The sequence below is a fragment of the Phocoena phocoena genome, chromosome 12 (genome assembly GCF_963924675.1).
Source record: "Phocoena phocoena chromosome 12, mPhoPho1.1, whole genome shotgun sequence".
Taxonomy (NCBI): Eukaryota; Metazoa; Chordata; class Mammalia; order Artiodactyla; family Phocoenidae; genus Phocoena; species Phocoena phocoena.
This window is the reverse complement of record NC_089230.1, coordinates 89,899,613-89,914,561: the sequence shown is the minus strand read 5'-3', so window position 1 is coordinate 89,914,561 and position 14,949 is coordinate 89,899,613. Positions and strand designations below refer to the sequence as shown.

The window sequence follows — 14,949 nt, the reverse complement described above, 5'->3', positions numbered from 1 at the left end:
TGTTTGGTACTGTATGACACAAATCCTCTGCTCCAGGTTGCGTTATAGAAAGACTTCAGATGCATAGATTCTGAGAATATCTTATTCGTATCTCAAAAATGTGAGATTCTAGGGAATGTCTTCCTTACATTAAAAAAGATTCAAATAGGGGAAGATAGAAGGCATCACTATATGAATTATTCTTCAGTTTCTATATATCTGATTAAAGTATAAAGTGTAATCAAGTCAAGAGATATTTTAAGTGATTATATATATATTAATTTTTTCTTTATTAATTTTGGGGGCTGCGTCTGGTCTTAGTCGCAGCATGCGGGGTCTTTGTTGAGGCCTGTGGGCTTCTCTAGTTGTGGTGCGCGGACTCCTGGGCATGGGGGGTCCAGAGTGCATGGACTCTGTAGTTTGCGGCATGCGAGCTCTCGTTGAGGTGCGTGAGCTCAGTAGTTGTGGCGTGTGGGCTTAGTTGCCCTGCAGCATGTGAGATCTTAGTTCCCTGACCAGGGATCAAACCCGAGTCTCCTGAATTGGAAGGTGGGTTCTTTACCACTGGACCACCAGGGAAGTCCCTAAGTGATTATATAAATCGAAATAAATGTCAGTTTACTTGGCATTAATTTAGGACCATACCTCTGCAGAAGGTGCTAACTCTTGGGTTTTACTTCAGGTTAAGCATGAGAAAATTCATTTCAATATGAATTGAAGTAGAATCATTTATACAGGTTTATAGTCCCTCAGATATTACTTGATGCTTCTGTGTATAACTGACCAGATGGGAATTATTAGACGAAGAAGGAAAGTTCTGAACACTAGGCAGTTTTTATCTCTTTACGGAGTCTATATTCCTTCTTTCTTTCTCATTTTATAATGTGACAGTGTTTCTTGTGTGTGTGCTGGTTCACCACTTACCTTGAGCCATTAATCTAGTTATTTTGCCTTTTCTCCCTCTGGGTCAGGCCTGTACTAACTGTTGTCTTTCACTTTTAGGCTGACAGGTATCTGGTAAGTGTTTACCCCAGAGGCATTCGCTGATTTTTAAGCGACTACATCATTCATTTTGACTTATTGCAATTAAGAATGTCAGAGGTTAGAATCACCCGGGGTAGTTGCTAAGGATGCAAAGTCCTGTACCTCATTGCTAGAGCATCTGAATTATTAAAACTGAGATGTGGTCTAGGAAGCAGACACATGTTAATAAACATCCAGGTATTTCTGACTTAGGTGTCACTTGAACCATATTTTCATCAACACTGAATTAAAGTTTATATTAAGAATACAGAGAAGGTTTTAAAAGTGTGTCCTTTTGAAATTATTTTTTTAAGTATTACTAAAGCAAGACCTATTTATTATAAGTCATTTAAATAATACGGAAGAGTGTAAAGTAAAAAGATGAAATGTCATTCTTCTTTCTCTTCTCTTAATTCCCAGGAACCACTATGAACAGTTTATTGAATATTATATAGCCAGGCCTTGTTTTTCAGTGCACATACAATTAATGTGTGTGTATATCTAGTACCCGATTTATTTCACATAAATGAAACCATATTATATATAAACTATACATAATATACTTGCCTTTTTTACTCAATAATCTGTCTTCACGAAACTTCGACTTTAGCGTGTTTTGCCTATTGGTTCTTTTAAATACTTGCACAGTGTTTTAAAAAATAGACTTGGTTAAAAATAGTCCATCGTTTACCTTAGTGTTCATTCTTAGTGTACATTCTGTGGGTTTTGACAAATGTAGTGACGTGTATCTACCATTATAGTATCGTAAAGAATAGTTTTACTGTCCTAAACATCTACTGTGCTTCATTTATGTACCCTTCCCTTCTCCCCTCCCTCTGGTAACCACTGATACTTTTATTGTCCTCATAGTTTTGCTTTTTCCAGCATGCCATAGAGTTGGAATCATACAGCCTGTAGCCTTTTCAGATTGGCTCTTTTCAATTAGTAATAGGTATTTAAGGCTCCTCCATGTCTTCATGGCTTGATAGCTCATTTCTTTTCAGCGATGAATAATATACCATTGTCTGTAAGAACAACGGCGTATTTATACATTCACTGACTTAAGGACATCCTGATTGCTTCCAAGTTTCAGCAATTATGAATAAAGCTGCTATAAACAACGGTGCACAGGTTTGTGTGGAGATAAGTTTTTAACTCATGTGGTTAAATACCAAGGAGTGTCATTGCTGGATCATTGGTAAGAGTATGTTTAGTTTTGTAAAAATCGCCCACTGTCTTCCAAAGTAACTGTATCATTTTGCATTCCTGCCAGCAGTGCATGAGCATCCCGGTTGCTCTACACCACTTCTGGCATTTGGTGTCGTCAGCGTTTTTGATGTTTGCTGTTTTAGTAGGCATGGTATCTCACAGTTGCTTTAATTTGCAGTTCCTTAATGACATATGATGCGGATCATTTTGCTTATGCTTATTTTCCATGTGTGTATCTTCTTTAGTGAGGTGTATGTTCAGATCCTTTGCCCACTTTTAAATTGGGTTTTTCATTTTCTTGTTGGTGAGTTTTACAAGTTCTTTGCCTGTTTTGGATAACAGTCCTCTCTCAGACATGTTTTTGCAAATATTTTCTCCCAGTCTGTGGCTTGTCTTCTCATTATTTTGAAAGTCCTTTGCAAAGCAGAAGTTGTTAATTTTAATGAAGTCCAACTTAATTCTTTCTCTCATGGGTCCTGCCTGTGGTGTTGCATCTAAAGTCATCACCAAACTCAAGGTTATTTAGATTTTTCTCCTATCTTCTAGGAGTTCTATAGTTTTGTATTTTACATTTAGGTATACGATCCATTTTGAGTTAATTTTTGAGAAGAGGATAATGTCTGTGTCTAGACTTTTTATTTTTTGCATATGCATATCTAGCTTTTTCAACACCACTTGTTTGAAAGACTGTCTTTTCTCCATTGTACTGCTTTTGCTCTTTTGTCAAAGATTAACTGACTGTATTTGTGTGGGCATGATATTTTATAGAATGGATATAGGATAATTTCCTTAGCAGTTCCCTCACTGAAGGACATCTCAGCCATTTCTTCTGGTTTCCCATTCTATCTCTCTGGCTGCATGTGCCTCTGTCCTCTAAATTTTATAATTCCTCAGTGCTTTCCTAGCTTCCTCCCTCTTTTTTTCTTTCTCTTGGTGATCTCTCATCTAGTTCCATGTGCTCAAAAATCATATCACAACTCCTTTAAAATTTATATCTGTCTAAACATTTTCTCTGAGCTCAATCTCATATAGCCATCTTTCTCATTGATAACTTGTCCTGGGTATCTCAGTCATATCAAGTTTAACACGTTTGAAATTGTACTGCTCGAAAATATTCCTCCCCCAGACTTCCTCAGATCAGTAAATGGATCCCTTATCCATTCACGGCTCTGTACAGAAAACTGGTAGTCGTCCTAATTGCACTCTCTCCAACGTTTCCTCTGCCTTTGCCAGGGTAATGCTTCAGCAGGTCTTGCAGATCCTGTCTGGATGATATATTTACGTCTGTCTACAGCTTTCCATTTCCATTGCCACTATCCAGATTGAGGTCACTCTCACCTCTTGATTAGACCATTGCAATACACTCCTAACTGACCTTTCACTTCTCTTAAGCCCCTCTAATTCATTTCACATGGTTGCCAGAGGAATCTTTTAAAAACATGAATTCGGGCTTCCCTGGTGGCGCAGTGGTCGAGAGTCCGCCTGCCGATGCAGGGGACACGGGTTCATGCCCCGGTCCGGGAAGATCCCACATGCCGCGGAGTGGCTGGACCCGTGAGCCACGGCCGCTGAGCCTGTGCTCCGCAACGGGAGAGGCCACAACAGTGAGAGGCCCGCGTACCGCAAAAAAAAAAAAACAAAAAAAAACCCCAAAAAACATGAATTCATTTCCCTGTTTATAATCTTTAGAGATTTTACTTAGAATAACATGCGGATTCTTTACCATGGCCTCTGAGGCTTTGTATGATTTGGTTTCCTGTTAAATCCCCGACATCATCCCCATCTTCAGGTCCCCCAGGTATCGTTATGCAGATGTTACACTGTACAACTCCATGGGGTGCCATTCACATTTCAGTCTATGTGAAAAGTGCTCCCTGGAGATGTTCAGTGAACAGCCTGCATGGTGGCCCTGTCTGTCCACTTTCCTCCTTGTTCGTTAAAATCCATATACGCTGGCCTCTTTTTACTTCTGGATATATCGTAATTTATCTCCGGTTAACTTTAACCACTCTCATATTGATAGACACTTGGGTTGCTTAAAATTATTTTGTTATTGCTAATGCTTCTGTAGTGAACATACTTGGTTATACCTCCCTGTAAACATGTAAGAACGTTTCTCGTGTGTAAATATGTGAGAAATAGAATCTCTGTGTCATAGTCCAAGTGCATTTTTAGAGTTAGTAGATGCTACGAAAGTCCCCTCCAAAGTTGTCTGTACCAATCTATACTCCAGTCTGCAGTGGGTGACAGAGTATGCATATCCATATCCCCACCCACACTTGAAATTATTCACATTTTTAACTTGGGGCAATCATACAGAATTTAATATTTAATTAGCAATTTGCTGATTACAAGTGAAGTTGAGCTTCTTGTTTGAGTATCACACATTTGGTTTTTCTGTGACTTTTCTGTTCATGTCTTTTGCATATTTTTCTATTGGATATGAAGTTTTAAAATTTTATACTGTATACCAGTCCTTTCTTATATATTTTGCAAACATAATCTCATTCATTTTTCTTTGGACTTTGCTTATGGTTTGTTTTGTTATTCAAAAGTTTTATTTTTTATTCACCAAACTACTTGGTTTTATAAATTATGTTTTTTGCTTGTCGTGTCTTGTTTTAGAAAGCCTTACTCATCCCACAGTTACAGTCTCCTTTATTTTATTTTATTTTATTTTTTGCGGTACGCGGGCCTCTCACTGTTGTGGCCTCTCCCGTTGCGGAGCACAGGCTCCGGACACGCAGGCTCAGCGGCCATGGCTCACGGGCTGAGCCGCTCCGCGGCATGTGGGATCCTCCCGGACCGGGGCACAAACCCGTGTCCCCTGCATCGGCAGGCGGACTCTCAACCACTGCGCTACCAGGGAAGCCCTACAAATTATTTTTAATACTGCCTAATTTTTCATCCACACCTTCTTCCAATTAAATAGTTGTTTTTTATTTCCATTTGTGATCCACCATTACTAGGTATGTGAAATTGGGCAACTTACTTAACCCTCTGTGATTCGGTTTTTCTGTCTCTCAAATGGAGAAAATCTGAGTACTTCATAGGATTGTCGTGAAGGTTAAATGAGTTAATATATTTAAGGAACTGTGCCCAGCACATAGTAAATATTATGTAAGTAATGACTATTATTATTGTTGTTTTCTTAAAATTTACATTTAAAAATTAACATTATATTCTTAAATTTAATTTCTCCTTCCACCAACTTAGAACATATATATTGGCTCCCTTCTGTGTAAGCTACGCTTGCATTTTCCTTCATCTGTCCTTCCGATTTATGGAAATTAAATTAAATTAAACCTTAGGAGGTTTCTCCTGAAACTGTTGTTGATACTGGGTCAGCGCCAGAACCAGGAATTCTCTGTGCACATGTGAGCTCGTGATAAGACAACTGACCGCCCCACCCGCCCTTCTCCAAAAAAGTGACGAGTAAGAAACTATATGTAAAGGTCACTGAACTAAAAATCAAAAGAAATAGATTTTATTAGTAGCTCTGGCATTGTATGTCTTGAAAAGGTACTTAATACAGACTTATTTCTTTTTTTATATAATGCAGAAGACTTGCTTGACTCTAATAGCTTATTATTTAATTAAGTATTCAATCATATTTAGAAAGTACTGGGAGAAGTAAATTTTCTAATAATGGCACACATTCAAAATATTGGTGTGAGATATTTAAAAAGAGGTATGTTTTTATTTACCAGGCTTCAAGGAGGGAGTAGAACAGGAAAAATACCTAAGTTCTCTATGACTCAACTGTTTCTTTTACGGATTAAAAGAGAGCGAAGGGGAAAATTGACAGGGCCATACCAGCTGCTGAGTCATTGAGTAGTTTCCAGTTATTTCTTGTATGCCTACTAACTCCTGAAAATCATCAGTTTATGGTGAAGGTATTCCACATGTATTTTGAACCATAAATGTAATACTTCCTGATTTCCATCTTCTAGACTTGCTAACCACTGACAACCCTCCTTATCCCACCATAGGCAAATGTTTGTGCTAAGACTTCCACTAGGTTCCCAGAAGTAGACTTGAAGGATTTTGGCTGACTGTCAGAGGTGTTAGCAGTAAAACAAACAAACAAAAATTCCTGGTGCTTTCATCTTTGTGGGTAGAGATATTGAGCAAAGTAAATAAATATGTAATATGCTAGATGTTGATACACCCTAGAAAGAAAAATTAGGGGATGTGCATGTAGGCTCAAGGAAAGTGATATTAGAATAAAAGCCTCAAGGAGAGGCCTATGAGGATCACTGGGGAGGGAGGGAATAACAAGGGCAAGGCCCCGTGGAGGGCTCTTGCCATGATCAAGGAACAGGAAGGAGTCGGTGTGACCGAAGGGCAATAAAGAAGAGGAGAGTTTTAAGGGAGAAGGTCAGAGGGGTTATGGGGACCAGATCACATTGTAAAGAACTGTGAAGTATCTGAGATTTTATCCGCTGGCAGGCTAATAAGTTAGTGTGCCAAATTTTCATGGATGATAGCAGAAAACACAAAACTCCCGGGTCAGAAGCAAAGGACAATTTATTGCTTACAGTATTAGCAATAGCCAGAGTGTCAGAAATTTTGTTTACTTAGAGAGGAAATCTGAGGTCAGAGACACACATTTTTTATAACTGGCAGTGAGCACGCTGTGTCGCTCTGAAGGAAGGCAGTATCTCTATCTTCCAAGGATGTTTTTTACATAAACATACTGGAAAAGATAATCCGAAACAAAAGCAGCAGTGCCTGTGCTCAAGAATTGTGCAGAAACCTGAGAGATCCATAGGAAATTGTCTACACATGGATGGCCCTAAAGTCCATCATAAAGACTTTGGCTTAGACAGAATGAAATTGGAAATCACTGGCGAGTTTTGAACAGAGGAGTGCCACGACTTAAGTTTAACCATATCACTTTGGTTGCTGCACTGAAAGTGACAAAAGCAAGGGTGAAAATAGGGGTCTCCCTGTCAAAGAAGTGATTACAATTAATACTGGTATGAGATGATGGTGGCTTGGATCAGAGAAGGAGAGTGGAAGTAGTGAGAAGTGGTTAGATTTCAAATCTCTTTTAAGGTTAGAGTTGACAAGATTTGCTGAAAGATTACATGTGGGAAGAAAGAAGAAGAGGAATCAAGGATAACTGCAAGCTTTTTACCCTGAGAAACTGGAAGGATGATGTTGCCGTTAACCAAAATGATGGGGACTGTGGGAGGAGCAAATCATTTGGAGAAGATGTAGAGCTCAGGACAGCTGAGACGACTTTTAAACTTTCAGGGCGGTAGTCGACTAGGCTGAGATATGATCTGGAATTCAGTAATTAACAGTGGTTAATGAGTCAAGTGACAGAAATCAGTAAGAAATATAGAAGATTTAAACAGCACAATCAACTAGTTTGATATAATGAATGGGAAGAACAAAGCACTTCCCAATGCACATTCTTGTAAAAAAAAACATGTGAAACGCTTACAACTATTTACTATATCCTGGGCCATAAGACAAGTCTCAATAAATATCCAAGGAATGATATTACATCCACATGTATAGAATTGTACAAAGCTATGATTCAGAGGAAAAACAAGCTAACCCTGTCAGTAGCAGGTAGCACTAGGCCTTATGATGATTAGTTTAATCTTCACCTCTGAGGCTTTTGTTTTTGTTTTTTTTTTTTTAGTGTATACCACATTTGCTGTGTCTGAGCTTATTTTTGAGGTGTTTAAAAGATCGTTTTGTCCAATAGAAACAAGGACACTTAAAGTGCTGAAAGTGCTTAAAAAAATTTTTTTTAAAAACCCAGTTATATAATGAAAACAAAAAGGAAAATAACTTTTAATAATTTATTTTGAAATGATTGTAAACTTATGGAAAAGTGGCCGTAATAAAAAGAACTCCTATATCTCCTTCACCCATATTCTGCAGTTGTTTCTATTTTATTGAATTTTTTTCTTCTCTGTTACACACACACATGCACGCACACCATTTATCATTATTAGTCTTTTTTCTGAAACTTTTAAGAGCAATCTAAAGATGTGATGCCCCGTCCTTTCTAAATATTCCAGTGATTATCCCCAAACAAGGATATTCTCTCATATAATTAGCACACAAACCTCAAAACCAGGAAATCGGGCTTCCCTGGTGGCGCAGTGGTTGGGAGTCTGCCTGCCGATGCAGGGGACACGGATTCGAGCCCTGGTCTGGGAGGATCCCACATGCCGCGAAGCAACTGGGCCCGTGAGCCACAACTATTGAGCCTGCGCGTCTGGAGCCTGTGCTCCACAACAGGAGAGGCCGCGATAGTGAGAGGCCCGCGCACCGCGATGAAGAGTGGCCCCCGCTTGCCACAACTGGAGAAAGCCCTCGCACAGAGATGAAGACCCAGCGCAGCAAAAATAAATAAATAAATTACTAAACTCCTACCCCCAACATCTAAAAAAAAAAAAAAAAAAACTCTTTGAAAAAAAAAAAAACAAAAAAATCCAGGAAATCAACATTGGTACAATACTACCATCCAACTTACAGACTCAATTCAAATGTAATCAACTGTCCCAACAGTGGCTATTTCCGTGCTGATCCAGGATACCCTCCAGGAATATGTGTTGCACTTGGTTGTCGTGTCTCTTCAGAGTCCTTCAATCTGGAACAGTTTCTCTGTTCTTATCTGTTTTCTAGGTCTTGCATCCTTAGATTTTAAAAGGTCTTACATTCTTAGGATAATTGTCCACTTAGATTCATCTGATGTTTCTGCATGACCGGATTCAGATCATGTAATCTTTGCAGAAATACCAAAAAATGATGCTGTGCACGTGAAGAGGTACACAATGTAGACCCACCTTTTTACTGGTAATGCTAATTTTGATTGCCTGCACATATTTGTCTTTGACAGGTTTCTTCACTTTAAATTCTCAATTTCCATTTGCAATTAATTTGTATTTTGTGGGAAGGTATTCCAAGATTTTATCAATACCCTGTTCCTCAGCCAACCACCACCTTCACTGACAACTCCAGCTGGAATCAGCATTCCAGAGACTGTTGCCACGTGTTGATTCTCTATTTGTAACATTCCTTTTGCAGTTATTAATTGAAATTCTACTAATAAATAAATCTAAGGAAGATCTCTCCTCTTTCCTTCTCTCTTTCCTTCCCCCTCCCTTCCTCCCTTCCTCCCCTCCTTCCTTCCTCCCTTCCTCCCCTCCTTCCTTCCTCCCCCCTTCCTTCCTTCCTTTACATTAGTATAGTCTCATTATTTTTATTCAGTGGGTATTAATCCATTAATATTATAATTAATATAATTAATTAATTATAATTAATTTGTTTCTCAAACTCTTACTCATTTGACCAGTTGGGGCCCCTTCAAGCTAGTTCCTGCATCATTTTCGCTTGAGTGGGTTTCCTAGGAAACAGACTCTGAGGTGGAGATTTGTGTACAGGAGTTTTATTGGAGAATGCTCTTGGAAACAACACCTGTGAGAGGGTGAAGGCGGCAGGAGAGAGAAGTTGGCAGCTGATTTCATGAGATCTCTGGAGCTGGGATGACCCTTCAGAGTTACTTCACATTGAGGCATGGTGGCCAGGCCTTTGAGGCACCTCTCTCCCCATTGCCTACACATCAAATAGTCATTAGATTCAGGCTGTCGCTAGGGTGGACAAGGCAGTTCCCTTCAGTCTTGGGGAGGGACTCAGCTTCAAGCTACGTGCAGGCAATTTTCCCAGCAGTTGAGGTAGTGAGTACCTTCATTTTGAAAGGGGAATGGGAATCTGCATTTTGCACCATAATATCCCCTTAAAGAGTATTTAACATTGGCTTTTTATGGTACTATGTTTACTTTAAGAATTAGAAAGTAAAGTTCTTAACCCACTGACCACTGGTGCTGAAGATTATAGGAAATTTTTCAGCACTTTCAGAACCACAAAAATTCCAAAAAAGATAAGTGTTTATAATAAAGCATAATCCTAATTAGGTTAAAATTCTATATTTTGGATGTTAATATGAGGCCTTGCCTTTTTTGTTTTCAAAATATCTCACTTGAGGTGCTGCACATAGGCTCGCACCTCCCATTTCTCCCACTGGCTTGAAATTCTTGTAACTCAAAGCTGTGTGCTCAAGAATTTCAATGCCCTGTGTTCTTAGATAAGGGATGGATCTATTTAAATAGATAAGACAGATGAAGATCTACTTTTAAATGACTGTGCTTTTTTGAAACCATGAATAGATAGTTGATACCTTTTAGTGCTGAATTACGATGATTTTGTACATTAAATTTTTACAGCTCAAGTAGAGTACTAAAAGTTTTGATGCCTTTTAGATGTGAGTGGGTCTGCCCACGGAGACAGGTAGAAGCCATAAATAGGACTTCAAAGTGTTCTGATTCAGTGGGTAATATGTTCACTCTCATTAGAACAGCAAGACAAGGAGAGACATGGTGTTCTTTTTTTCCCTTTAAAACTGAACTTGATATTAAAAAATGATAATATGTGCCCAGGTCCATGGTAATTCAAAGACAACTGACAAATTAAAATTAAAGTATGCTTGAACCTAAGCAAGACACAGAGTATGGATATAAGGAAAATAAATATAATGAAAAAGAAAAAAGCAGCTGCTGAAATATACTGTATTTATAATTCAGGTGTTTTCATATTTCCCTCTTTGATGTGTGCTATTTGAGAGCATCTTACCGCTTTCAAAACCTGAAGTAAGAAAATGGTGACGTGTTGACAAAGTTTGCTACTCCTAATGCCTTCAGATCTGTTCATACCACCACACCCCCCCTCCGCCCCTGAGAGCTGCCTCAGCCGGCAGCCAGTGGCTTTCACCTGCTCCAGAAAACCTTCCTGTTGGGGACCTCCTCCATCATGGCTGGAGCTCAACTGCTGGCTTTTCTGCAGAAGTGTGGAGATGTCTCTTCCTTTTTATTCTATGCTTGTTTCAAGAGTATCCAATCAGTACTTCTTCAAACCTCAATGTCTTCCAAAATCTTTAGTAAAAATGACTCTTCTAGTATTTTTAATTGCAGCCTCCTCCACTTTCCCATGCTGAATTTGGGGATATACAACTTGGGAGACAAATAGGCACAAAACTAGCAGACCAATCCAATTAGAAAATATCACCCGGCCCACAGATTCTGCCCTGCCCTTCCATCTGACAACTCGGAGGCTTGATTAGTAGGTAAACTTGTCTGCCTGACTTTCTTTGAGATAAGTAATCCAGGAAACTTCTCAGTGTTACGTTTCCTGCTGTCTAAGAGTTTCAGCTGAGGCCTCAAAACTGAAAACAATAGGTGTCATGTATACCCACAAGTCTAAAAAGAGTTTATGGACAATAAAATGTCACTATACACCTACCGGAAAAACTAAAGTTAAAAAAAAATAATGACAACAGAAAATGCTGGTGAGAATGTGGAGAAACGTGATCTCTCACACATGCTGATGAGAAGGTAAAATGGCACAGACACTCTAGAAAATAGCTTTGCAGTTTCTTATAAAACTAAAATATTGCTTGTTTTAGAAACCTATGGATTCCCTAAATCAGATAGTGCCTCACTACAATCCACGTGTTTCCACCTCACTAATCAGCCCATTCTGCTTTCTTTTTCACAAGATTCCACTGGTCTGGTGCCACTCAATGCCACGGTTGTTAAACAGTGGTAAATATAAATATTAATCGTTTCTTTGGGGGTCCTGTTTATAATAAATAAGGCCATAAAAGTGATGGTCAAGAGTGAAACTTGTGTAATTTGGAAGTCATCTGAATATTTAGCTATTATTTATCTCAGAAAACTATCCCTTCTAAAACTGCCCCTCCCACTGACCAGCCCTGAGGCCGTTGGCCAGAGCCTCAATTCTTTTTTTTTTGGGGGGGGGGTGCACACCACACGGCACCTGGGATCAGGCACATGGGATATTAGTTCCCCAATCAGGGATCAAACACCTGCTCCCTGCATTTGAATCACAGAGCCACTGGACCACCAGGGAAGTCCCTTTTTTTGTTTGAGAACCTCAATTCTTTATCCAAAAAGAGGGGTGTTGGTGTTTTACTCTTAATTAACCTACATTGATTAGTAAAGTCTCCTAAAAATGATTCATTGTCAGAAAGAGTTTGTATGAGTTACTGGAAAACATGGACTTTTCCTAACCTCTAATGGGAGTGCGGATGGGTGGGTTACAGGTTGGTGCACTTGTACTGCTGCGGACAGACCTTTTCCTTTATCAGTGTTCCTCCCCCACCATCAAAACCTCTGATCAAGTTCCAGCAGTATTGCCTTCTCAAATCTGGGGACCCAAATAGTTGTGTTCCCATTTGCAGTGTCCTATCAGAGCACTCTTAACTCTCTTCTATAGTTTTTTTTTTTTTTTTTGCGGTACGCGGGCCTCTCACTGTTGTGGCCTCTCCGGTTGCGCAACACAGGCTCCGCACATGCAGACTCAGAGGCCATGTATCACAGGCCCAGCCGCTCCGCGGCATGTGGGATCTTCCCAGACCAGGACACGAACCCGTGTCCCCTGCATCGACAGGTGGACTCTCAACCACTGCACCACCAGGGAAGCCCTCTTCTATAGTTTTTAATGCTTTATGCTAATACCTGTCAGAGGGTTTCTTTAAAATAAATCTAATTGTTGACTTTAGTCAATAACTAGAAATGTTGGAGAAATTATTTTAAAACATCTTTCTAAATAAATTGATGATCAGGAAAGAAAGAACACTCAGAGGCAAAACAAACAAAACCAAAACCGAACAAAAAAAAAAACAAAGTGAAAAAAGGGAAATAGAAGCTAAATAAATACGATGATAAAGGCAGATTTTGCCTTCAGGGTATTTGTCAAACTTGCTAAACCCAGTCTTCAGCATTCAACTCTTCAAGGAAAAAATAAATTATACTCTAAATTAAATGCTACAGATATTAAAAAGATAATCAGAGGTTCTAATGGGCAACTTTGTAGCAATAAATTTGAAGATCTAAGAGAAATCAATGAATTCCTAAAGAATTACAACTTATAAAAATGGAATTAAGGAGAAATTTTAAAAAATATATGGATATTCCTATAAGAATAAAAGCAATTGTATCAGTTATCAAAAATTTCCCACACGGACACACCAGGCCAAGATGATTATATTAGCAAGTTCTACAAATTATTTTTAAAAAATAATTACCATCTTACACAAACTCTTCCACATATATAGAAAGAGATAATACTCTATGATTCATATTTTGAGTATAGAATAAGATTGATGTAAAACCCTGTGAAGATCAGTATGAGAAAAGAAAATTATAGAGTGATCTCACTTGTACACATAGCCATAGAATTCTATCAAACAGAATCCAACTCCTTGTGTAAAAAAGATATGTCATAACCAAATTGAGTTTATCTCAGGGCTCCAAGTTTAATTTATCATTAGGAAATCAACCAACATAATTGACCATATTAAAGGAGAAAAATCATATGATTATCTCATTTTATCCAAGCATATTTGATAAAATTCAACATCCAATTAATGATGAAAACTCTTAACAAATTAGGACTAGCATTTTGTTTCCTAGTAAAGGGTATCTACCAAATACCTATAGCAAACAGTTAACCATAATTAATCCTGAAATGTTAAAAGCATCCTCTTTAAGATGAAGAACGAGACGTGTGCCCACAGTTATCACTTCTCTTCAGGATTAAACATGACTTTAGTCACTACCAAAAGGCAAGAAAAAGAAATAGTATGTAGCAGGGGACCTTCAAGACGGCAGAGTAAGATGTGGAGATCAGCTTCCTCCCGAAAAATACATTAGAAATACATCTACATGTGGAACAAGTCCTACAGAACACCTACTGAACGCTGGCAGAAGACCTCAGACTTCCCAAAAGACAAAGAAACTCCCCACGTACCTGGGTAGGGAAAAAGAAAAAAGGAAAAACAGAGACAGAAGAATAGGGATGGGACCTGCACTGCTGGGAGGGAGCTGTGAAGGAGGAAGGGTTTCCACACACTGGGAAGCCCCTTTGAGGGCAGAGACTGCGGGTGGCAGAGGGAGGAAGCTTCGGAGCCGCGGAGGAGAGCGCAGCCACAGGGGTGCAGAGGGCAAAGCGGAGAGATTCCTGCACAGAGGATCGGTGCTGACCAGCACTCACCAGCCCGAGAGGCTTCTCTGCTCACGCACTGGGGCAGGCGAGGCTGGGAGCTGAGGCTCGGGCTTTGGAGGTCGGATCCCAGGGAGAGGACTGGGGTTGGCTGCATGAACACAGCCTGAAGGGGTTGGTGCACCACAGCTAGCCGGGAGGGAGTGCAGGAAAACATCTTGACCTGCTTAAAGACAAGAGACCATTGTTTCCAGGTGCGTGAAAACAGGGGATTCCTTCCCCATGTGCCCACAGAAGGCAGAGCACCGCCTAAATGAACTCCAGAAATGGGAGTGAGCCGCAGCTGTCAGCTCGGACCCCAGAGATGGGCATGAAATGCTAACGCTACTGCTGCCACCACCAAGAAGACTCTGTGCAAGCACAGGTCACTATCCACACCCCTCCAGGAGCCTGTGCAGCCCGCCACTGCCAGGGTCCCATGATCCAGAGACAACTTCCCTGGGAGAGCACATGGCACACCTCAGGCTGTTGCAGCGTCACACTGGTCTCTACCACTGCAGGCTCACCCCCATTCCAATTATGACTACCGTACCCCTCCCTCCCCCTAGCCTGAAGGAGCAAGAGCCCCCTAATTAGCTGCTGCTTTAACCCCGTCCTGTCTGAGCGAAGAACAGATGCCTGAGGGTGACC

The 14,949-nt window shown here is 39.9% G+C and overlaps 1 protein-coding gene across 1 annotated transcript in view; it reads right to left on the bottom strand.

Moving 5' to 3' along the window:
- Window positions 1-14,949, bottom strand: part of EYS (eyes shut homolog) — a 1,660,061-nt gene that overhangs the window by 6,644 nt on the left and 1,638,468 nt on the right.